The sequence below is a fragment of the Alexandromys fortis genome, unplaced genomic scaffold (assembly GCF_014885135.2).
Source record: "Alexandromys fortis isolate MF-2015 unplaced genomic scaffold, M_Fortis_MF-2015_v1.1 scaffold_219, whole genome shotgun sequence".
In the NCBI taxonomy this organism is placed as follows: domain Eukaryota; kingdom Metazoa; phylum Chordata; class Mammalia; order Rodentia; family Cricetidae; genus Alexandromys; species Alexandromys fortis.
The window spans coordinates 1,827,220-1,851,377 of NW_026068092.1; the positions used below are offsets into that span (position 1 = coordinate 1,827,220).

The following is a 24,158-nucleotide window of genomic DNA, read 5'->3' on the forward strand; positions in this document are numbered from 1 at the left end:
TTCGCTCATTATTAGGGAGGGGCACATGAACAGGCCACAGCATATATATGGCTGTAAAATGACATCTTGTGGAAGTTGGTTCTCTCCTTCAAACATATGGTTCCCGGGCTGGAGAGATGGCTCAGAGGTTAAGAGCACTGACTGTTCATACAGAGGTCCTGAGTTCAATTCCCAGCAACCACATGGTGGCTCACAACCATCTGTACTGAGATCTGATGCCCTCTTCTGGCCTGTGGGCAAACATGCAAGGAAACACTATGTACATAATAAATAAATAAAATCTTTAAAAAAAAAAAACATATGGTTCCCTGGTGTTATTCTTCTGGTCCCTGCCCTAGCCACGCCCACTGCTTTTTTAACCTCCTAGCACACATTGATTTGTCCATCCCCCCCCCCCCCCCCCCCCCCCCCCCCCCCCCCCCCCCCCCCCCCCCCCCCCCCCCCCGCCGCCGTCTCTCCCGGTGTACACACGGGCTCTCTCTCTCCTCCCCCCCCCTTTCTTTCTCTCTCCCTGTCTTTCTTAATAAATTCCTATGCATATCTTATGTGTTTATGTGTCTGTTCCCCTCGCCACCGCCCGCGCGGCGTGCCCTCCGGCTGGTGGGAAACTGTAGCCGCCGGACTCTGAAGCCGGCACCCAGCACGACCCGCCGGAGTTTGCTGCTGCTCTGTGAGCCCGCCGGGCGGGGGAGCACCCCATATTTTTAGGAATAAGACCTGGGATCAAACCTAAGTCATCAGGCTTGTTGACAAGCACCTTTACCAGTGAATCACCTCACTAACCCAAGAGCCTGCATCTTAGCCCCTGGAGATTTAACACATTTAGTTATAAAATACACTGTCAGGAGCATGAGCTTCCCACTTCTAGAAAAGCCCAAGGAACTGCATTTATACCAAGCACTCAACAGTGATATCAAGTAGACAAAGTCCCCAAGGGAAGACACATTTTCTAAGCCAACAAGTCCAGCAGCTGGTGACTATAAATGGTATACCTAGAAAGAGATAGTTGAGGCCCAGGATTGATACCATAGGCACCCTCAACAGTGACTGTAACTAAGGAAGGGTATGGGGCCTTTCTGGATAACATACACTGGTTAGAGAAGAGGCGTGGGCCAGGCAGTGGGGGCCAACCATTTAATCCTAATACTTGAAAGGCAGAGAGAGACAGATCTCTGAGTTCGAGGCCAGCCTGGTCTACAGAGTGAGTTCCAAGACAGCCAGGGTTACAGCCTGTCTCAGAGAGCGAGAGAAGAGAGACAGAGAGAGAAGGAGAGAGGAGGCACGGGTGGTGGGAAGAGAAGAGGCTCTGGGCTGGTAAGATGGTTCAGCACATTGCCACCAAGTTTAACGAGCTGAAGTTGAGTTTAATACCAGGGACCCACATAGTGGTAGTGACATACCTGTAGAATGACTCCTACAGAAGCTGTGCTCTGCTCTCCTAAAGTACGATGTCCACCCATACACTACACTATGTCCCACCACGTAGCCCTGGTTGTCCAGGAACTACAGAAACCAGATTGACCTCAGCCTTCCTCCTGCTTCCAAGTGCTGGAATTTTGACGTCAACACAACCAAGGGTTAAATACTGTCATCGTCCCCAAGACAGGGTTTCTCTGTCTAACAGTCCAGACTGTCCTGGAAATAGCTCTGTAGACCAGGCTGGCCTCGAACTCATGGAGGTCCGCCTGTCTCTGCCTTCTAAGTGCTGGGATTAAAGGCGTGCGCCGCCATCACCTAGCAATAAACAGCTATTTTTTAAAAAAGAGAAGGCTCTGGTACAGGACACGCTAATATAAAAGAATCTGTTGAGTTCAAACTCCAACACTAAAAAAGAAAAAAAAAGCTAAAGTAAATGTGTAAGGAAGGACAAACAGTGACAGCAGAGGCAAGGAGGCAGAAATTCCACAGGCAAGGAGTTGAAAGGGCACCAGGAAGCTGGGCCACCCAGCTGGAAGGACTATCACAATCATCTCCTCTGCCTGGGGACATCCTTCAAATGAGATAACTGAACCCCAGAGGGAGGTGTATGTCACAGCTGAGTCACTAGGCAGCCACACAGCCCAAGGCTGTGGGAGACAAGACTCCAACTTCCCTAAAACCAACCCTAGCAGCCAAAGAAGTATTAAATCAAGTAGGAACTCTACAGAGGTAAAACAGAAAACCTATGAGGTCTCTTAAACTTTATAAACACATCTTTCTATGTAGTCACCTTCCCAAGAAACAGCTTCTTCACTCGCTGGTAAAAGCTGGGGTGAGACCAGGCAGTGTTATAGCTCTAGCACTGAGTGTCTGAGCCTAAAGATCACCACAAAGCCTGTAATACGGAGTAAGAGCCTGTCTCAAAGACACCAAAAGCAGGCACCCCAAACCCCACTATGCCCATGATAGTATGACCTCTAACTAGGACAAACTTTAAGATGGTAGTATGCTCCTACTTGGTCTATAAGAGCTAGTTCGAGGACAGGCTCCAAAGCTACAGAGAAACCCTGTCTCAAAAAACTTTAAAACACACACACACACACATACACACAAAAAGGTTGGTAGTATGCTTCATGAGAGTCAGCAAAAATATAAGCCTAAATATTTCATGTCAGAAAGTATTGATGGATTTGTAAATTTAGCTGGGCGTGGCAACACACTCCTTTAATTCCAAGGGGGGGGGGTCTCTGTGATTTCTAATCCAGTCTGGTCAAAATAATGAGTTCTTTTGTCACTCAAGGATAGTAACAGTACTTGTTTCAGATAGATAGATATGGCAGAGACAGACAGATAACAAATATTTGTTTATTCATTATAAACTATTTATTTGTGTATTTACTTATGGCTTTCTGAGAGAGGGTAGAGACTCTGTGTAGCCCTGGCTGTCCGCTGTAGACCAGGCTGGCCTCAAACTCAAGAGATCCACCTGACTCTGCCTCCCAAGTGCTGGGATTAAAGGCGTGCACCATCACTGCCCGCTTAGCTAAAAGTTATTGTTCTTCCAGAAGACCCCATTTCAGGCAGCTCACAAATGCCCGTAACTCCAAATCCACGGTGCCCCAACAGCTCTGTTCCCTCAAGGCACCTGTGTTCATACGCACATACTCAAAAGAACATACACAAACATAACTAAAAATAAATAAATCTAGGGGCTGGAGAGATAGCGCAGGGGTTAAGAGCACTTGTTCTTAAAAGACTCAGAATCCATGCGGTGACTCACAACCTTCCCAATTCCAGGCAATCCAATGCCCCCTTTCTCTGCAGGCATCAGGTACAACATGGTATGCAGACATACATGAAGGAAAAACACCCATTAAAAATAAAACAAATAGCTGGGCGGTGGTGGCCCAGGCCTTTAATCCCAGCACTCAGGAGGCAGAGGCAGGCGGATATCTGTGAGTTCGAGGCCAGCCTGGTCTACAAGAGCTAGTTCCAAAAAAAACTACAGCGAAACCCTGTCTCGAAAAACAAAAACAAAACAAAACAAAACAAAAAGTATATATACTTATAATACACAACTCATAATATCTGGCCACAATGTTTGTTATAATATCCTAATTTCCTAGAGCTAATCTCTAAAACTACTAAGGAAACTGAGACTGTTCTGTATAAAATTCTCAAAGCAAGCTGGGTGGTGGTGGCACAAACCTTTAATCCCAGCACTCAGGAGGCAGAGGTAAGCAAATCTTTGTGGTCTACAAAGTAAGTTCCAGGATAGCTAGGGCTACACAGTGAAACCCTGATGGGGGAGGGGGAGGAAATCCCAAAGCAGCTCCACCTGAAGAGTCACCTGATCCAAAGGACCCAGTACAGGGTTCCCAACATTGCACAACTCTATTAACAAAGCAGAGTTGGGGAGGGGGTCTTTCCAAGATTCAGGACCCACAGGAGACCACACATAAAGCATCACCCAGTCCTAATGTAAAGCCAGACTGTCATATGTGCAGGAGAGCAAGTATGCCTAACTTTACAGATATCTCTACCTAAGGACCAGATAGGGAGGAAAGGCAGAGTCAGAGCCAGTCTGAGAGCTTGTCTAGCATGTACAAGATGCAAGATTTCATCCCTAGCACAGTAAGCAAGAAGGACAGCAAAATTTTACCTCAGCAGCTAACGGAGCTTGCTGACTTCCATGGAAGCACATGATGGGAAAGAACCAATCCCACAAATTGTCCTCTGACTTCCATGCCAGAGAGCACAGAGATTATAAATCTACTTTTAATTTAAAAAAAGAAAAAAATTAACCCATGTCTAGAAAAACCCTCTCCTGAGGCCCATCCCAAAAAACCCACATAGAGAGGCAGAGGCAGGTGGATCTCTGTGAGTTCGAGACCAGCCTGGTCTACAAGAGCTAGTTCCAGGATAGGCTCCAAAACCACAGAGACCCTGTCTCGAAAAAAGCAAAAACAAAACAAAACAAAACAAAAAACCCACATAGAGTATTGAGTTTCTGCCCTTCTGATTGAGTTCAATTCATCATGTCATCCTTCTCAGATATACATCGTCACTCCACACTACCACTTTCCTTAAAGTTCAAGCTCAGCCTTAGATTCAGCTCTTCCCTGAGGTGTTGAAACCACCTCATCCTTCCAAAATGTCATGAGAAGCCTATACGCCATGCCCTCCAATGGATGACCTTTCCACCTAAGTCCCTTCCTCTTCCTTTCTTCTGCTCCTCACCTGATGCCAGCATCAGCTGAGGCACTTGTTTGTACACCTCCCCTCCTGCCCACCCTAGTTAGCCCCACTTATCAGCCCTCGAAGTTAAAAACCCTATCACAAGCCGGGCAGTGGTGGCGCACACCTTTAATCCCAGCACTCGGGAGGCAGAGGCAGGCGGATCTCTGTGAGTTCGAGACCAGCTCTTGTCTACAAGAGCTAGTTCCAGGACAGGTTTTGGCTCCAAAACCACAGAGAAACCCTGTCTCGATAAACCAAAAAAAAAAAAAAAAAAAAAGGGGGGGGGGCTGGAGAGATGGCTCAGAGGTTAAGAGCATTGCCTGCTCTTCCAAAGGACCTGAGTTCAATTCCCAGCAACCATATGGTGGCTTACAACCATTTGTAATGAGGTCTGGTGCCCTCTTCTGGCCTGCAGACACACACACAGACAGAATATTGTATACATAAAAAATAAATATAAAAAAAAAACCCTGTCACAATATTCTTCGGGATGTTCTTCTGGTTTTCAGACATGGTCTCATATAGCCCAGGCTAGCCATAAATTCCTACTCCTCCTGCCTCCACTTTCTGAGTGTTGGGATTACAGGAATGCGCCGTGCCCAGCTTTTGCCTTTTTTGGTTGGTGGTGGTAGTTTTTCGAGTCAGGGTTTGGTTTCTGTATTGCCCTGGCTGTCCTCTAGACAATGCTGGCCTCCAACTCAGAGGTCTGTCTGCCTGCCTCTGCCTTAGAATTCTGATATTAAAGGTATGTGCCACCACCTCCTGGCTGACATTGCAATATTTTTTCCATGAAAATGTCAAAATCCTAGATAAACTGGCTTTCTAGCAAACTTTAAAGTGTAACAACTTTTTTTTTTTAAAACTGAGATAGGGTATCACTGTGTAGCCTTGGAGAGCCTGGAACTCAGAGCCCTACCTGCCTCTGTCTCCAAGAGCTAGGATCAAGGCATGCATCCAGGTAGAGCAGTGGTTCTCAATCCATTTGGGGGTCAAGTATCAGATATCCTGCATATCAGATACTTATTACAATTAATAGCAAAATATTATAAAAATAGCAAAATAACAATTATGAAGTAGCAACAAAATAATTTTATGGCTGTGATCACAGCATGAGGAACTATATTAAAGGGTCACAGCATTAGGAAGGCTGAGAACCCCTAAGCTAGAATAACAATTTTTAAATAAATGAACGAAAGGGTTGTTTGAAACGGCATCTCAGGCTCTGGGGCTGTGGGTACAACAGAGACCAGTGGGGGAAGGGTGCTACCAGGAAGCAGGATGTGTGGATGAGCATTCTGCCTGCTGGGGGCATGAAGTCAAAGTCCCCTTCTACCCAAAGAAGGCTAAGCAAGCAGTGAGCTCTTATCAGCGTCCATACATGCATGGAATGTGGGACTTTGGAAACAATCCTCTCCCCTCAGCAGTACAGGGGCTGCCTCAGGCTCACACCTGGCCTTCTGGAGTTTAGGTTCACTCATCACAGTCAAAGGGCAATCCAAGCCCAGTGCCTGATCACCTGGAGGCACTTTCAGAAGGCTGTGGCTCAGTTTCTCCCATCCTTGTTCCAGCCCCTGGGCTCATCTACTTAGGACACCCTGCTCCCAATACCACCAGGGGCAGTGACTGAGCACCCCTCTTTCGCCCACATTGAAAAAAATACAAGGAGGGCTGGAGAGATGGCTCAGCGGTTAAGAGCATTGCCTGCTCTTCCAAAGGTTCTGAGTTCAATTCCCAGCAACCACATGGTGGCTCACAACCATAAATAAATAGAAAAAAATGCTAGGAGAGCTGGCGTGGCACCCTTTTAATCCCAGCACTCGGAAGGCAGAGGCAGGTGGATCTCTGAGTTCAAGGCCAACCTGGTCTGTGGAGGGGTTCCAGGACAGTCAAAGCTACACAGAGAAGCCCTGTCTCAAAACAAAACAAAACAAAAAAAAAAAAAAAAAAAAAAAGGGAAGGTTGTCAGGTATCGTAGGAGAAGAGAAGGCTGTCAGGTCTGAAGTACAGTCCCCAGGTTTTCACCAAGGCACTCTCTTGCAGTTCCTCTGCAAAGGTACCGTGCTAGAGACCAGAAATCCCAGAAGGGGCTGTTATTATTAAAGCTAAATCTTTAAGGTTTAGGGAAGCCTTCTCTGCCTTCTAGCCCCTGAGGTGGGGGAACCCTTCAGCTTTGAGCCATTACACTTGAACTAAAAACCTCAGCCATGGAGCTGGAGAGATGGCTCAGAGGTTAAGAGCACAGGCTTCTTCCAGAGGTCCTGAGTTCAATTCATGGTGGCTCACAACCATCTGTAATGAGATCTGGTGCCCTCCATGCCAGAACACTGTATGTATAATAAATAAATCTTTAAAAAAATAAAAATAAAATAAAAACCCTCAGCCAGGGTCAGCAAGACAGTACATCCAGTAAAGGTGCTTGCTGCCAAGTCTAGATACCTGAATTAGATACTGAAACTCATATAATGAAGAGACCCTACTCTCTCAAGTTGCTCCCTGACCCGGTCATGTGCAACACTCTTCCCTCTAAAAAAGATGATGTAATTTTAAAGGAAAAAGAAAACCTCATTTGTGGGCCAGCAAGATCATATAAAGGTACATGCTTGTACCAGACCTAAGTTTGATTCCCAGAATGCACAAAGAAGAAACAGAGAGCTGACTCCCATGGGTCATATAAACTAATTTAAGGAAAAAAGGACGCAGGCAGTGGTGGCACACACCTTTAATCCCAGCACTTGGGAGGCAGAGACAGGTGGATCTCTGTGAGTTCGAGGGTAACCTGGTCTATAGAGTGAGTACCAGGACAGGTTCCAAAGCTACACAGAGAAATCCTGTCTTGGGAAAAAGAAAGGAAAACAAAAAGGTCTGGCAGAACTCATAAGCTTTACAGCCTGAGTCCAGTCCTGGGGAGACCTGGCTCCTGTAAGTTGCCTTCTGACTTCCACCTGCATGTTACAGCACACACCCACATACCGTTGCCAACACCACCCAAACACACAAAAAAAAATTTTGTTTGTTTTGTTTTTCAAGACAGTGAGTGTTCCTCTGTGCAGCCTTGGCTGTCCTGGGACACCAAAGATCTGCAGATCAGGCTCATTAAAAGCATGAGCCACCACACCAGGCACAAAAGAAAATATGAAACAAACCAAAAACCTCCCAAAAAGTCTTGAGCCTTGTATGGTAGCCCACAGTCCAGGAGGCAGAAGCAGGGGTTCCAGGTCAGCAAAGACTACATAGTGAGACTTGTGTCCGTCCCCCCCCACAAAAAAAGGGAGGTCACAACCAACTGGCCAAAATGCAGAGATACCCAGACCCAAGGATACACACATCTATAACAGCTCCTGCACCTAAGGGTCCAGAACACCATGCAAAAACTCTAAGAAACAGACAGGCACGCTATTGTGGAAGGGAGAAATCACAGAAGGACCCACCAGTAGACAAAGAACTATAGGCAACTATAGTACTGATTGGTAAGAGAATTAGTCCCTAGAGATAAACCACTCCCCCAATGGATTATCTCATTCCAAGTGGTGAGCACTGAAATCACATATGTAAAAGTACTAAATAGACTTAGTATTTATATATTTACACACATACACATATACAACAGTAACAAAACGAGACCATGAATTTAAGAGGGAACAAGGGGGTAGTGTACATGGAAAGTATTGGAGGGTGGAAGGGGAAGAGAAAACTACTGTAATAAAACTTTTAATTAAAAAAATGAAGTTAGGTGGTGGTGGCACATGCCTTTAATGTCAGCACCCAGGAGGCAGAGGCAGATGAACCTCTTGTGAGTTTGAAACCAGCCTGATCTACATAAGAGATTCCAGGACAACCAGAGCTACACAGTGAGATCCTATCCCAAGAAAGAAAAAGCAGCATTACAACCCAGTACCACTCAGAAAAAGGTGCCCTCAGACTGTGTGAAAGCTCCCACACACAACTCACTGCTAGAACTGTACCATCATTTGTACAACAGGGGCTAATCAAATGATTAGGGCTGCACAGGTATGTTCTAAGGATTAAACTCAGAAAAAAAGAAAAAAAAAAAAAACTCAGGCCTAACATGCCCACCACAAGGCTGATCAAGGGTAAGGGCCACCCTTCTTCTACCACTCCCTTCTCTGGAAAGCTCCAAGAGCACCTGCACCAGCTTCCTGCAGAAGCAAAAGGTGGGGTTGGGGCTGTAGCTCAGTTAATAGTGTCTGTCTAGCCTAGAGAAAAGTAGGTATGGTGTCACACAATAGAGGCAAAGGATATTATGGGCACCTTGGGTTTAAACCCCACCACCACCACCACCAAGCAAGCAGCTTCTACTCACGAAAGTTTGTTCAAGCTAGTCTACCAAGATCCACGCAGCGGAAAAGTCGCTCTGCCTGGGTCCCTACTACCCTCTTCCTTTACTGCCTCTACCTAAGCTGCTGTGCCTCCTCTGAAGGACCACACTTCCTACCCAGGACATCACCATGACAGTACACCCAGGGGTCTTGACATACACTCCTGTCAAACAATTATTGCCATAACTTCAATAAACGCAAACTAAACACCAGGGCATCCCACTGCTCTGTTCCTACAGAGGCAAAGTCCGAAACCCTGCTCACATCCTTTCTCATCACCCACCCTTCCTTCCAGCCCTTAGTGGAAGTTCACGCACCTTACCTTGCCTATATAAGGTAGCCCAGAAACTACCTCCAGGACCAACGTCTCCCCCAGGGACATTGAGGACAAGGGGACCAGAGGCAGCGGTCCCAGCAGTGCCTATCTATCTAGAGTCACATCTCAGCTGGGGTCAAGGTGGGCTTGTCAGACAAAGCCAGGTTACAAAGGAGGCCAATGGGAACCCAAGAATGTAACCAAGCCAAGGTCAGACAGCTATGGAAGCCCAGGTTAGAGGGTTGGTGAGACAGAATCTTGGGGCACAGGGAAGGAGGTGGCCCCTCAGTGTGTGTATGCTCAGGCCCTGTTACTCACCCTCTCTGTTCAGTGCTCTACTGGCCAAGAATCTGCCATGTCCATTCATTCATTCACCGGGTAACTGCTAACCCCACTGTGCCTTTCCAAATCGTTAACAGCAGAGCCTACTTAGTCTTATCGCTCAATCTTTTGCTTGGTTCTGTTATAAACAAAGATATGCCACTTGGTGGGGCAGTGGTTCTCAAAACTGACCACATACCAGTTTCACTGCAGAAAACAGAGGACCCATTTAGGGATAAACTGAGCTCCCCAAAGATGAAGTCAACAGTGTCAGGCTTACATGCAGTCCATCCCACACAGTATGGACACTCTGTCCACATAAGGAGAGGTCCCTGAGGTCTCAGGTCCCACCCTCCCTTTTCATTTACTTTGTGCACATGAGAACTCACCAGGAATCCACCTGCTTCCAAGCGGCAGGATAAGGGAGTTGCAAAGACCATGAACAGGGTTCAAGTTATGGGGTCCTTCACCTGAAGAGCCCAGAACTGGGTTGAGAACATTCCAACAGGGCTCAGACCCCCTATATGGAAGTGGGAGCGGCCCCTCCCACCAGCCAGAGCATCTGACCACTGGTGCTGCTAGGAAGGAGGCCTGAGGCCCCAGACCCACAAAGAACAACTCTTCTTGCAGCTGTACTCACTGAGCCAGCAGCCCTTCCAGCCACACAGTAGGCTCGCTCTCACCTGGACCTTTCATCCTTGTCACTCTGGCAATCCCAGGACAGACATGGCAACCTGAAGAACAGCCTGCCTTTCCATACCCCCACAGAAAAAGTTCTTCTAAGGTAGCTCACTGTCAATCAGGAAAACAAGGACCTACACCCATTTCCACCGCACCGGAGGGACTTCTGGCCTAGATGCAAGGGGCTGACTCACCCTTTCTCACCTTGAAGGTTAAAAGATCCCCAGTCTCATTCTTCAAGCCTGAAACCATGTCCTAGAGTAGTTTCATCCGTTATGGTGGACTTCCTGAAGGTCCCAGGAAGGGTCATGGGGTCACACACCCATTCACTCTAGTCATGCCCTTCCTAGGATCTACCCGTACCTTTCCATATCTTTCTGGGCTGTGGCAGTGTATGGCCTTCAGGGAATCAAGCTTACTAGGGTTCCCCATGCCCATCTCCCAGCAGGCTCAAGAAAACAGTTGCTCTTTAGGGACCTTTCCTAAACTTTGGGCAAGCTTCCTTCTCCCTCCCACCCCCCACACACCAGTTAATACAGACAAACTTGTCTAAAAGGCTTGTTTAAAAGATTCTAATAGAAATCCAGTCTTTCTGGGAGAAAAGGTTCTCTAACATCCCTCCCAGGTCTGAGCTCGAGTATCTACAGACATCATGTAACAAAGGCTCTCAAGTTAAAGGCATTTACCCTCCAACCCCAGCAAGTTATTAGCCTCAGTCTCAGGAGAACCCTGCTGAACTGGAATGACACCTATCACTAGGCCTTAAAAGCAGAGCAGTGGTACACAAGTCTGTGAGCACCAGAGGGCAGAAAAGCCAGCACAGTTCAGACATGCCATAGGGGCTAAGTTTCGAAAACGTGGCTGAGTAAATATAAAGTTTGTAAGAGTCTCACATCTGGAGGGCAGTGGCGCACCCAAGGCTCAAACACCTGCAAGATCATGTTTTCCAGGATCTCCTGACCATTATTAGCCTAGCCCATCCTTCACAGTACCACAGCCTTTAAAAGAAAAACCCTCATCTCAGCTACCCAAGAAGGGGCACACTATATCTGCAACATTCTGGAAGGCTGAGACAGGAGCACAAGTCTGAGGCATATCTGGGTACACAGTGATACCTTATCTAAAACAACAAAAACAAGGCTGGCAAGACAGGGTAAAGTTGCCTGCTGCCAAGTCTGGCAATCTGAGTTCAATCTCTGAGACCCACATGGAAGAAAGAGAGCAACAACAGCTCCCGCAGGCAGCAAACACACATACATATAACAAATAAATAAATGCAATAAAAAGAAGAAAAAAATCCCTCAGCTCTGCCACCAAGAACCTAGCATGGATGCTAGCCCATGCCTTTAATCCCAGCACTCAGGGGAAAGCCGCAGGTGGATCTCTGTGAGTTCCAAGATAGCCAAGGCAATTACACTGAAAAACCCTGTCATGAAAAACAAAACAAAATTAAAAAAAAAAAAAAACCTAGCATGGCATCTAGTGCCCTCCTCCAGCCTACAAGCGGCCCCTCCCACTATGCCTGCCACCCACACTGCCCGTGTCAATCCTCTCATAATCACAGGTTACATTCAAGCTGTCTCTGTCTTAGAAGTGGGTGGTAAGGTGGGGAAGAGGGTCGTCACTGTCCAAGGTTGACTGCAGAGTGAACTGCACAGGTGGAAGAGCACCACGCCTGCGAATTGTCCCTCCGACCTCTAGCAGACTGCAGTCCACATACATACATGCATGCATGCAAGCATGCATACATATAAAAAATAAATGAAAGTAATAACCTCTCTCTCTTGGGGTTTTCTAAGACAGGATTTCTCTGTATCTTCAATTGTCCTAGAACTCAGAGATCCACCTGCCTCTGCCTCCACAAGTGCTGGGAGTAATGGTGCGTGCCAGCACATCTCTTAACAAACTCCAACTCCAGTTAAAAGGGGAAAAGGTACTTCATGCCCCTAACCTCACCCCCTCAAGCCTGACCTTGACAGGCAATAAAGTCTCAGGGAGATCCACAGCATTCCCTGCAGCTCAATAATGCAAGACCCTGTTGCTCTCGGTCCACAACAGCTGACTACAAGTGGATCAGAGGCTGTGCTTATTAACAAAATGAGAAATCTGATCTGTGGAAAGAAAACACTATGTGAGGATTAATCTAGGATTGCAGCCTGTGGAAGAGGCTAGGCTGTTGGCCAAGACCAGGAAGTGAGGAAGGTATCCTGCCTACCTGTCCTCAGAGCAGGTACTCCAAGGCAGCATGGGATACATTACCTCTGCCTGCCTGCACCTCATCTTGGCCTTCCAGCAAACCATTTTAGCTTGGCTTTAATTCAACGCAGGGCTCCCTCAAGCTGCTTTTTCCTCTATGCGAAGCCAGCAAACAGAAGATTTTTCTTTTCAGGAACTGCTCATAAATGCTCAGTGACTAATATACAAGTCCCAACAACTGGCAGGAAAACACTGCAGGAAGGAATTCTGGGCACACAGCAGCACTCCAACAGCCAGAGGAGCAGGTCGACAAGCACTCTCCAACACCGTACCACCAGCCTGTAGAAAGCCAGGAGGCCAAGCAGAAAGCTGAGCAAACAGTGCTGACCCCACTTACCACAAGCAGGGAGGCAAAGACTCTTCCCAGCTTTTCTGGAAAAACCTTGTAGGTTTTCATGAAAACTTGAACTGCACAGGACAGAAAGATCACCTGCAGGCAACATGACTTCTTGCAGAAATCCTAGTTTGAAGGACTCTGCTAGTCACACGTTTGTCTCTAGAGGCCAGGCTGGCCCCTCTGCTTACTTCAGACTACTGCAGAAGCCCAGCTCCACCCAGCATACTTTTTCTCCTTGAGCCAGGGCTAGAGTGGTCACCCAGCCTACGATCCTAAAAATGTCTGTTTGAAAGCCACGGATTCCAGATACAGGCAGATAAGAACAGGGGAGAGGCAAAGCCAGGGGAAATCAGAGCAATAATGAATTTGGCATCCCTCTAGGATTTGGTTCCATCCCTCCTCCATCCGGTGTCCCAGACGGGAAGTCCCAAGTTCAGCCTAGAGGGTGAACCCCTCCGCTACCTACCCGATCTCCCTGCCCTAGGAGCAAAAGACACAGCTAACAAACCCCAGAAACAATCCACAGCCACAGGATTCCTACAGGCAAGGAGCCGCCCCTCCCCCACCACCACATATGTCAGTGGGGGTGGCCTCTCCGTGTAACACCCCTCCTGCTGTTTGGGAGTGAGGGGCCTGGAACACCGCTTTCCAAATGCGCCTGACAATTATAACTAGAAAAGACACTGTGAAGAAGGGGGCAGAAGACGTGAGTAAATAACTTCTAAATCTCTCCGGCCAGCCGAGATCAGCACCGGACTCTCGAGGCAGTCCAAAACTGTTCTGGGTGGGGCTGCTGGGAGTATTATCTGGCCTCAATCTCTCCAAGTACGTTAAGTCAGTGCCCCCCTGGGAGAGGCATTTCCCCCAGCACACACACCCAGGCCTGTGTGCATATGAACCATTTTGGAAGATAAACAGAGAATGACAAGCTAGGGCCCCTCAGCTCACTCCCTGAGCCAGCCAGTCCCTTCCTCCTGCCACCCTCCCCCTTCCCCCAAGCCCATCTCTCTTCCTGCCAGGCGGCTGCCTACAGCAAAGGTCTGGGGGCAGGGCAGAAAGCCCACCCAGCCTCGAAGCCGGACCCTCCGAGCCCGTCCGTGTCCCGGCCACGGCCAGTCTCCCAGCCAGGTAGGGGACTAGAGGTAAAGGACAGCAGACCGTACACAAGCGCAGTTCTGAAAAACGTCCCAGCGAGGGGCAGCCGCAGGCACACAGCCGTTTGCATAATGGGAGTCCGCCCGCCTGTCAGGCAGCACAGCTCGCCCAACGCCGTTCGGATTAGATTGCTAATGAAAAGGCACAAAGAGCCGGCGCCCGCTACCCCGTCGACCCCCGCACCACAGACTCGCGCCCCAGGACTGGCGCGGCCCCGGGAGCTTTGTGCCCGGAGTCCCATGCTGCCCGCAAGTCGCCGGGCACCTGGGCCACAAAGCACCCGCCCGTCCGGGGTCCCGCGTGCGCCTCGGTTCGGGACTAGGGGCCGTGCGCGCGCTTCGTCCCACGCGCGCCCACGCCCCCCTCTCCGGGAGCGCGCCCGGCCCGCGCCCCCCTCACTTGAGGACGCCGCTTACCTCATGGGCCTGCCAGCGGCCCCTACTCGTCGGCGCCCGGCCTGCGCCGCACGCGCCCGCCCTGTCCGCCCGCCGCCGGCCCGGCTCGGCTCCCCGCCCAGCGCGCTCAGAGCGCCGCTCACAGCCGCCCGCTCCGCGCCATCTTGGAAGCTTGTGACGTCAGCTCCACCCGCTCACCCCTGACCCACATCTGAATGGGCGAGCATCGGGGCGGACCTAGGGGCGGGCCCTCGTGGGGGCGGACCCCTGAGACTGGGCGGGGCCGCGGAGAGGGCTGAATCCCGGGAGGGCAGGGTGGCTGCTGGACAGCGTGATGGGGGAGGGGTGCACGGGAGGCCCCGGGAGCTCTAACCCGGACGCCGACCGAATCCCGACCCAGGCTCCAGAACCTGACGACGGCAACCGCACCGCGAAATACTTGACCCGCACCCCCTGTGGAACAGTGACCCTGTTCTCTATCCCAAACGGAAGACTGCTCCTTTTTGAGCCTGACCCTGACCCTTCAGAACCCCCAACACCATCACAACCTACCTTCAAGTGGCCTGCGCCTCACCTCTCAGATCCGTTTGCGTCCCTTGGTTCTTCAACTATGCGGAGTAGCCCAGTCTGTAACGTTTAGTCCCCGAAGACTGCCGGCTCCACGGTCTGAGATGTCCGAAGGCTTGGAGTGGTTCTGATTTTAAAGAAAAGCCCAGGAGTTCTAACCCCAATGCCTCCTGGGGTCCTTGTGACCACACCCTGGAAGGTCGACCCGGCTTGCTCAGAGGACCAGGAGGTCCCAATACACCCTATGCTTATCCAAGTTTTCCGGTGATTACAGCAGGTCCCAAGGGTCAAAAGACAGCCCAGTAAGAACCAAGCACACCTTTAATTCCAGCACTCGGAAGGCAGAAGCAGGCAGATCTCTGTGAGTTCGAGGCCAGCCTGGTCTACAAGAGCTAGTTCCAGGACAGGCTCCGAAGCTAGGTGTCAGGTCTCCAGGAACTGGAGTTACAGATAGCTGTGAGCTGCTTGTGGATGCTGGGAATTGAACCAGGATCCTCTGGAAGAGCAATCAGTGCTCTCAACTGCGAAGCCATCTCTCAAGCCCATAGACTTAAAATTCTTAGTCTACCGGAATACATAGCTAAAAACAACTATCATCTTACCCATTTTGAGACACCAAAAAACCAGAAATAAAGATACATTTGTCCTCACATATTAGAGCAAATTATAAAGCTACTGCTGTCAGTTGTACCAGGGAAGAAGTAGAACACCATGCCTACACAGTGCCTAGAACTGATAAGACTACAATAGATTTAAAACGAAATGGTGAAAGTGCTTGTCTTTAGTCCCAGAACTCTGAAAGCTGCAACAGGCAGATCTCTGCGAATTGAAAACTCATCCGGCCTACATAATGAGTTTGGAATCAGCCAGACTACGCAGTAAAACCCTGTCTGGAAAAAATAAAATTAAAAATATGTCAGGAGCTTCAGGCCACCCAAGGTTACATAGTGAGACCCTGTCCCAACAATCCGCACCAAAAAAACTCAAGGAAAAAGAAAAACATCCGACGACCCCCCCCCCAAAAAAAGTCAAATGTTCTTCTAACCAAAGAAATACACATTAAAGCTGGGTGGTGGTGGCACACAGGTTTGCTCCCAACAATCCAAAGACAGGGGTAGGCAGAACTCGAGTTTGAGGCCACTCTGGTCTACACAGAAACCTTGTTTAGAAAAACAAAAACAAAATATAGGCAATCCTAAAATTTATAAAGAAGCACACATAAACACACAAATGAATGAATTTATGGGGGAATAAGATTACCCAAAACAATCTTGAGCAAAAAGACTAATGCTGAAGATATAGAACTATTTCAAGTTTGGGAGGCAGAGGCAGGCAGATCTCTGTGAGTTCGAGACCAGCCTGGTCTACAGAGCTAGTTCCAGGACAGGCTCCAAAGCCACAGAGAAACCCTGTCTCGAAAAACCAAAAGAAAGAAAGAAATATTTCAAGTTATAAGACAGAGTTTTAGTAGTAATAAAAATACCTTGCTGCTAGGGCAAAACCAGAAATAGGTAAGGTGGCTCACTCCTAAAACTTCAATATTCAAGATGCTGAGGCAAGGCCTCCAGAGGTACCTTGGATTAAGAACTCTTGCTCTGCTGGATGGCTGTGGTACTCACCTTTAATTCCAGCACTTGCTAGGCAGAGACAGGTAGATCTCTGTGACTTCAAGGCCAGCCTGGTCTACAGAGCAAGTTTCAGAACTGGCTCCAAAAAAGCTACACAGAGAAACCCTGTATCAAAAAAAAAACCCACACTTGCTCCTCTCGCAGACTTGCAGAGAACCCAAAGACAGTTCCCTGTATCCACACATCATCCATAATGCCAGTTCCAGGAGATTCTTCAGTCCCTTTTTCTAACCTCTAACCTCTTTTAGCCCCGCATGAAACACATACATAAATGCATCAAAACACTCTCAGGCATGAAACAAACAAACAAACTACTTTGAACCCAAGAATAGTGAGATGTCTCAAAAACAACAAAACAAAACAAAAAATATCCACATTGAATGCTGGGCAGTGGTGGCACACGCCTTCAATCCCAGCACTCTGGGTGGCAGAGGCAGGTGGATCTCCTTCAGTTCAAGGCCAGCCTGGTCTACTAGAGCTAGTTCCAGGACTGAGAGGAAAGTTACACAGGGAAACCTTTCTCAAAAAACAAACGAACAAAAAAGACAACAACAAGTCCTCATCATTTAAAAAATGATGATGGTGGGGTAGGAGGGACCTTATACCTTATACTCTCTTGGTTGAAATGTAAATCAGGCCAGCCACTTGGGAAATTGGTATGCAGTTTCCTCAAAATACTAAGACAAGGGACTGGAGAGAGGCTCAGCAGTTAAGAGTACTCTGCTTGAAGAGGATCAGAGTTCAGGTCCCAGAGCTCATGTTAAGTGGCTCACAACTGCCAGTAACTCCAACTCCATGGAATCCAGTGTCCTCATCTGGCCTTCTTGGGCACCTGCACTCACTTGAACATACCTACACACAGACACATAAGAGAAATCTAGTTTTTTGCCAGTCAGTGGTGGTATACACTTTTAAACCCAGCACTCAGGAGGCAAAGGCAGTTTCTGAGTTGGAGGTCAGTCTGGTCAGCAAAGAGAGTTCCGGTACAACCAGGGCTACACAGAAAGACCCTCTATAGAAGAGAGAGAGAGAGAGAGAGAGAGAGAGAGAGAGAGAGAGAGAGAGAGAGAGAGAGGGAATCTACTTTTTGATTTTTTTTTTTTTGGTTTTTTTTTTTTTCGAAACAGGGTTTCTCTGTGGTTTTGGAGCCTGTCCTGCTGGAATTAGCTCTTGTAGACCAGGCTGGTCTCGAACTCACAGAGATCCGCCTGCCTCTGCCTCCCAAGTGCTGCTACTTTTTGAAAATAACAAAACTAAAACTCTTCCCACGAGTCGGGGAGAAAGGCTCACAAGACCCTGCCACTCCTTAATGGTGATCGCAGGAAGAAACATTTTCTTCAGAGCGTTAGTCGTGGTAAGTTGTCCTGACTCTCATAAATCAGTATTCACTTATCCTCCTGTAAGCCCCTCCAGTTAAATTCACTAAGTCACACCAGACAGTGGTGGTGCATACCTTTAATCCCAGCATTCGGGAGGCAGAGATGGGCTGATCTCTGCAAGTTTGAGGCCAGCCTGATCTACAAGACCTGGACAGGCTCCAAAGCTACAGAGAAACCCTGTCTCAAAAAAAAAAAAAAAAAAAAAAACGGGCTGGAGAGATGGCTCAGTGGTTAAGAGCACAGGCTGCTCTTCCAGAGGTCACGAGTTCAATTCCCAGCAACCACATGGTGGCTCACAACCATCTGTAATGAGATCTGACGCCCTCTTCTAGCGTGTGGGCATACATGAAGGCAGAATGTTGTATACACAATAAATAAATAAATCTTAAAAAAAAATCACTAAGTTACAAACCAGAAAAAATAAAGTAGAGCCAAGACAGGTTAGTGACAGGTTAGTAAAAGGAATAGGTCAGAGGAAATGGGAGGGAGACAGCAGAGGGTAATAGGGTGATTGTGATGGAAATACACTATATAAATGTGTGACAATGCCACGAGATCCATTATTACATGCATTTACTTTATGCTAATAAAAACATTAATAAAAATGAAAACTAGAACTGCTGTATGGTCCAGCTGTTTCACTCCCGGGATAGCTAGGTCAGTGGCTTCCTGAGGTGCTTCCTTTTACGCTTTCTATTGGTTTGCCTCTTTTGTAACTTTTTACATACAATGTATTCTGCTCATGCCTTTTCCCCTTCCCCAGCTTCTCCCAGCTCTTCCCACCCTCCTTCATTTCTTTTATGGGGCTGGTTGTTTTCATTTTGTTGGTTTGGTGGTTTGGTTTGGGGTTTTGTTGTTTTGTTTTGTTTTGTTTCTTGAGACAGGGTTTCTCTGTGTAACAGCTTTGGCTGTCCTGGAACTCACTCTGTACACTAGGCTGGCCTTGAACTCACTGAAATCTGCCTGCCTCTGCCTAGATGCTGGGATTAAAGAAGGGCACCACCACCTGACTTAGTTTGTTTTCTTTGACACAAGGTCTCATTCCGTAACCTTGGCTGTTGCGGAACTCCGGAACTCGATTTGTAGATCAAGCTGGTATCATACTCACGTAGATCTTCCTGAATCTGCCTCCTGAGGGCTGGTGTGGTTGGTGCCCAACTCCCACCACACTAGTGAGTTAGAGTTCCAGGACAGTCAGGGCTGTTACACAGAGAAATCCTATCTCATAAAACAAAATAGAATAAAACAAAAAAAGCTAACACACATTTAAGAAAAAGGATACCAAATTTGTAGGTTTAAAGCCTGTCCTGGAACTAGCTCTTGTAGACCAGGCTGGCCTCAAACACACAGAGATCCACCTGCCTCTGCCTCCCGAGTGCTGGGATTAAAGGTGTGCGCCATCACCACCTGGCCAGAATATGTTTTCTAGCTCTATTGGCTTGTAATTTTTTTTTAAATTAACAGTTGAATAATTTTCCATTGTGTAAATGTACCACGTTTCAATTATCTATTCACCAGTTGACAGACAGCTAGGCTGTTTCTAGTTATGGCTATTATGAATGGAGCAGCAGTAACTGCGGATGAGAAAGGTCTCTAGTAAGATGAAAAGCCCTTTGGGTGTATGCCTGAAAGTGGTATAGCTAGATCTTGAGGTAGATCAGTTTACAGACTTCTGAGGAATCACCACACTGATTTCAATAGTGGTTGTACAAGTTTTCATTCCCACCCACAGTAGATGAGCCTTTCCCAGCATCCTTACTAACATGAACTGTCATTTGTTTTGTTGATCTTGGCCATTCTGACTGGTATAAGATAAAATCTCACAGTAGTTTAACTTGCTTTTCCCCGAAGAAGAAGGATGTCAAGTATTTCTGTGTTTCCCAGCTATTTGTGTTTCAACAACTCTCTGCTTAGTTCTGTATCCTATTCTTTCTTTTTCTGAGACAGGGTCTCTCTATGTAGCTCTGGCATTCCCAGAACTCTCGATATAGACCTCAAAGTCACAGACACCTGACTGTCTTTGCCTCCTGAGTCCTAGGATTAAAGGCATGGGCCACTATACCAGGCTTCGTTATTTTCTTGATATTCAGTTATTTAGTTCTTTATATATTTTAGATACTCAGCTTCTATCAGAATTGTAGTTGGTAAAAATCTTTTCTCATTCTGTAGCCTGTTGCTTTGACCAAATTATGGTGTCCTGTGCCATACAGAAGCTTTTCAGTTTCATAAGGTCTCGTTTCTTAATTGTCAGTCTCAGGACCTGTGTTGTTGGTGTTCTGTTCAGAAACACTTTTGCTGGGCAGTGGTGGTGCACGTCTTTAATCCCAGCACTTGGGAGGCAGAAGCAGTCGGATTTCTGTGAGTTCGAGGCCAGCCTGGTATACAGAATGAGTTCCAGGAGAGGCTCCAGAGGTACGCAGATAAACCCTGTCTCAGGGCTGGAGAGTTGGCTCAGTGGTTAACAGCCCTGCTTGCTCTTCTAGAGGTCCTGAGCTCAATTCCCAGTGACCACATGGTCACTCAAAACCATCTGTAATCAGATTTGGTACCCTCTCCTGACCAGCAGGCATACATGTAGACAGAACACTATATACATAATAAATAAATATTTTTTTAAAAAAAGAAGAAATAAAACTGCATCCAGCCTTCTTTTTAAGTCCTTGATTCACTTAGAGCTGAATTTTATGCAGAACGTAAAATATAGATCTACTTTGTCTACAAGAAGCCATCCAGTTTGAACAGTACCACTTGTCTTGCTGACGATGCTATCTTCTCTCCACTGTGTATTCTTTGTTCAAAATCAGGTGTCCAAAGATGTGTGGGCTTTTGTCTAGGACTTCAATTCAATTCTATCGACCAATATGTTTGTTTTTATGCCAATACCACGCTATTTTTATTACTATAATTCTGTAGTACAGCCGGAGCACACCTCTAGTCCTAGCACTCAGAAGGCAGAGGCAGGCAGATCTCCATGAGCTCGAGGTCAACCTCGTCTACAACAGCTCATTCCAGGACGGGGTCCAAAGCTGTGGAGAAACCATGTCTTGAAAAACCAAAACAAACAAGAAAGAAAGAAAAAGAAAGAAAGAAAGAAAGAAAGAAAGAAAGAAAGAAAGAAAGAAAGAAAGAAAGAATCTGGATGGGATCCCGGCATGGTGGCACACACCTTTAATCCTAGCACTCAGGGCGCACAGGCAGGTGGATCTCTGTGAATTTGACACCAGCCTGGTCTACAGAGTGAATTCCAAGATAGCCGAAGATACACAGAGAAACCCTGTCTCAAAAACAAGAATAAATAAAATAAAAAAGAGTTTCAATAGGAATTGAGTTAAACCTGTAGATTGCTTCCCATAGGATGGCTGTTTTCACAATATTAATCCCACGGATCCATGAACACTGAGATCCTTCCATCTTCTGGTATGTTCTTTGATTTCTTTATTCAATGTCTCAAAGGTTTTATTATGCAATTTTTAACTTTTGATTTATTTATTTTTATTTTATGTGCATTTCTGTTTTCCTGAATGTATGTCTGGGTGAGGGTATCAGATCTCCTGGAACTGGAGCTACAGTTGTGAGCTGCCATGTGGGTGCTGGGAATTGAACCTCTGAAAGAGTAGTCAGTGCTTTTAATCATCTAAACCATTTCTCCAACCTGATTATACAATTTTTTCCATCTTCTTGGTTAGAGTTATCTTCAGATTTTTTTTTAGGCTATTGTGAAAGGTGCTGTTTCCCTGATTTCTTTCTCTGTTATTTCTATACAAGAAGGCTATGATGGAGGAGGGTCATCTTTCTATCTGCTGTTTCATTGGTTAAGTAATAAAGAAACTGCTTGGCCTCTGATAGGACAGAAAATTAGGTAGGTGGAGTAGACTGAACAGAATGCTGGGAGAAAGAAGCTGAGTCAAGGAGTCGCCATGATTCTCCCACTCCAGACAGACACAGGTTAAGATCTTTCCTGGTAAGCCATCTCGTGGGCTACACAGATTGTTAGAAATGGGTTAGTTCAATATGTAAGAGCTAGCCAATAAGAGGCTGGAACTAATGGGCCAGGCAGTGTTTAAAAGAATACAGTTTCCGTGTAATTATTTTGGGTAAAGATAGCTGTGCGGGCGGTCAGGTGCCGGGGACGCAGCCTGCCAATCATATTACAACAAGGCTACTTCTTTTTTTTTTTTTCTGAGACAGGGTTTCTCTGTAGCTGGCCTCAGACTCACAGAGATCCGCCTGCCTCTGCCTCCCGAGTGCTGGGATTAAAGGCATGTGCCACCACCGCCCAGCCCACCGCCCTGTTTTTATGGCAACTAGTGTGGCTACTGGGATTAAAGGTATGGGTTACTACTGCCTAATCTGTAAGGCTGACCAATGGGGCTGTTTTACTCTCTGATCTTCAGGCAAGCTTTATTTATTAAAATACAAATGAAATGCCACGACAGAATGCGTGTGTGTGTGTGTGTGTGTGTGTGTGTATGTGTGTAACCATCCTTGCATCTCTGGGGTGAAGCCAACTTGATCAAAATGTATGGATTTAGGTTTCGGAGTAATAGTATCTTTATAAAAAGAAATAGGAAATTTCCCTCTGGCTTTGTATTTTACAAAATTAAGAAATACTCACATCTATTCTTCTCCGAAGGTCTGGTAGAATTCTGTATTGAATCCTTCTAGCCTTGAGCACTTTGGTTGGAAGACTTTTAATTACTGGTTGTGTGTGTGCCACTAATTACAATAATCAAGCTAAGTGGCCATCAGCAGCTAATGGATAATAAAACTGTGAAGTGCAAGAAGATGGTTCATTTGGTAAAGGGGCTGAAGTGTGAGCTTGAGGACCTGTGTCTGAATTTCCAGAACCAAAGTGCAAAGGTAGGCATGGGGCACAGTCTGTTGCCCCAACACTTGGGAGCAGATGGGTGGATACCCTTAGAGCACACTGGTCAGCCACTTTAGCTGAATCCATGAGCTAAAATTTCAGTGACAGACAGACCCTGCCTCAAAAAATAAATAAAATAGAAAGTGATAAAGGAAGACACTTCTGGCCGGGCAGTGGTGGTGCATACCTCTAATCCCAACACTCAGGAGGCAGAGGCAGGCAGATCTCTGTGAGATCAAGGCCAGCCTGGTCCACAGAGTGAGTTCTCAGACAGCCAGGGCTACACAGAGAAACCCTGCCCCAAAAAACAAAACAAACAAAAATTCAGACCACGATGGGAAACTACTACTATGAAAACTGACACTGGAAAAGCAGGATAACCCCGAAGAAATGGGATAATTTCTAATTCCTAGACATTTACCAAAATTAAGCCCTGAAGGTATAAATAACGCAAACAGACCAATTACAAGTTATGAGAGTAAAGCTATTATTAAAAGCCTCCCTCTGGGGCTGAGATGGCTCAGCAGTCCAAAGCACATGGCTGCTCATAATGGTTCATAACTCAAGTCTCAACTCCCTTTTCTCATGTGATACACGGACATACATTTGAGCAAACCATACACATAAAATAAATCTGAAAATTTTTTAAAATTTACTTTTGGAGGCAGCGTTTCTCTGTACAGTCCTGGTTGTCCTGGAACAGGCTCTGAAACTTTTTAAAGTCTTGCCTTGAATAAAAGGCCTAGATCCAGAGGATTTGCTCCTGAATTGTATCTAACTTCTAAGGAAGATCTCATATCGATTCTTCTAAACTTATTCCACAAAATAGAAATCAAAGAACACTGCCAAATTCCTTCTGTGAAGCTAGTATCCGCTTAATACCCAAACCAGGTAAGGCCTTCCAAGAAAAGGAAGGAAGGAAGGAAGGAAGGAAGGAAGGAAGGAAGGAAGGAAGGAAGGAAAAAAGAAAGAAAAGGAGAAAAGAAAGCTATATATATATATACCAATTTATTTCTTTGGTTCACAGATGCCAAAAAAAGTTGCAGTTTTTTGTTGTTTTCTAGAACATACTTTGGAAAACAAGATAATTCATTGAACAAATGAGTTTTTTTTTTTTCAAATGAGTTGTCTTTTCTTTTCTTTTTCTTTTATTTTTATTTTTTGGTTTTTCGAGACAGGGTTTCTCTGTAGCTTTGGTGCCTGTCCTGGAACTAGCTCTTGTAGACCAGGCTGGCCTCGAACTCCCAGAGATCCACCTGC

The 24,158-nt window shown here is 46.7% G+C and overlaps 1 protein-coding gene across 3 annotated transcripts in view; it reads right to left on the minus strand.

Annotated features, from left to right (window-relative positions):
• Hic2 (HIC ZBTB transcriptional repressor 2) overlaps positions 1-14,626 on the minus strand; it is a 30,497-nt gene extending 15,871 nt beyond the window's left edge. For all 3 annotated transcript variants that reach the window (XM_050122984.1, XM_050122986.1, XM_050122985.1), the window contains exon 1: positions 14,479-14,626. The gene's annotated coding sequence lies outside the window, so the exon portion shown is untranslated. The remainder of the gene's footprint in view (positions 1-14,478) is intronic.
• Between the last annotated feature and the right edge of the window lie 9,532 nt (positions 14,627-24,158).